The following is a 1,544-nucleotide window of genomic DNA, read 5'->3' as shown; positions in this document are numbered from 1 at the left end:
AAAGGATTTTACAGATTACAAGTATTTTAGAGAAGCATTTGACAGAATAGAAGTATTTTAGAAAATAGGAGTATTTTAGAAAATAGAAGTATTTCAGGGAACAGAAGTATTTTACAGAATAAATATTTTACAAATAGAAGTGTTTTAGAAAATAAAAGTATTTTAGAGAATAGAAGTGTTTTACAGAATATTTTACAGAATGGCAGTGTTTTATTTTACAGGATAGAAGTATTTTAGTGAGTGTAGTTTTTTTACAGAATAGAAATATTTTACAGGATATTTTACAGAATCGAAGCATTTTACAAGATATTTTACAGAATGTTTTACAGGATCTTTTACAGAATATTTTACAGACTATTAGTAACATTCTCTTCTATGCCCCCCTTGGATTGTGTCCTGAAGTTGAGAGGCAATTCCTGAGGAGGGGCCCCTGCTTCTTCCCTGTTTTTTTGGGAGTTCCCTGTTGCAGTATCAGAACCTTTGTTTCAGTGTCAGTCATCTTTGTCTTCTCCCTGGGTGTGGGATTCCTTCAGGCTGACACTGAGCTGCGGTTGGATCAGACTGGGGTTGCTGAGGGGTTTCAGCTCCTCTGTGTGAGGAAAACCCCCTGGATTGATCCCATTATCCCCCCCCAAACTGCTCCCCCCTGGAAGCACAGGAACCCTGCAGCCTTCCCCCAGCACTGCCCGTGTGTGGGGGTGAGGGGGAGCTGTAAATTGCACATTTTGGGCCGCAGGGTGCTCTGACTGAGGGCTGGGGGTGTGTCGGTGTGTGAATCGAGCTGAGCCCCCCGTGACACTCCCTGTTCTCTCTCCAGCTGCCGTCAGTGCCCTGGCAAAGTTCGGGGCCCAGAACGAGAATCTGCTCCCCAGTATCCTGGTGCTGCTGCAGAGGTGAGCTCTGGGGGCTGTGTGTGTGTGAAATGAGGTCTGGGGGCTCTGTGTGTGTGTGCTGAGCTCTGTGTGTGTGTGCTGAGCTCTGTGTGTGTGAAATGAGCTCTGGGGGCTCTGTGTGTCTGTGCTGAGCTGGGGGGGACGGGAGCAGCAAGGTTGGAACTGGCACTGGGGTTGTCGATCCTGGTGTCCATCTGCCACCTGCCCTGCGTGGCTGCAGGGAGCACGAACTGCTGGGAACAAGCCAATCAGAGGTGGGATTAGGCGTGGGAGTGGGGGAGTGGTCTGGTCTGGAACATTCCTCAGGGGGTAACGAATCAGAGAACCGTGGGGTGGTTTGGGTGGAAGGGACCTTAAAGACCACCCAGTTCCAACCCCAACACCTCCCACTATCCCAGGGTGCTCCAACCTGGCCTGGGACACTCCAGGGATCCAGGGACAGCCACAGCTTCTCTGGGAAATCCAGTCCAGCCCCTCCCCACCCTCCCAGCCACCAATTCCTTCCCAATATCCAACCTAAATCCCTTTTAGAATCAAACTGTTCCCCTGTAACCTGTCCCTCTCTCCCCACATAAAAACTCCCTGTCCCTCTGCAGAATTCACTACATGGGAACCTTTTTAGTTTTTTAGGCACCCCTTGAAGCAAGAAAA

General features: G+C 49.0%; 1 protein-coding gene across 1 annotated transcript in view; it reads left to right on the top strand.

The window, feature by feature from the left end:
* Window positions 1-1,544, top strand: part of COPG2 (coatomer protein complex subunit gamma 2) — a 26,645-nt gene that overhangs the window by 13,521 nt on the left and 11,580 nt on the right. The window lies entirely within an intron of this gene.

Source organism: Empidonax traillii, unplaced genomic scaffold, assembly GCF_003031625.1.
Source record: "Empidonax traillii isolate 1590-97213 ecotype Southwest subspecies unplaced genomic scaffold, ASM303162v1 scaffold1770:size85425, whole genome shotgun sequence".
NCBI classification, from domain to species: Eukaryota; Metazoa; Chordata; class Aves; order Passeriformes; family Tyrannidae; genus Empidonax; species Empidonax traillii.
Note: the sequence above shows the minus strand (reverse complement) of the source record. Positions and strands in the feature narration are given on the sequence as shown.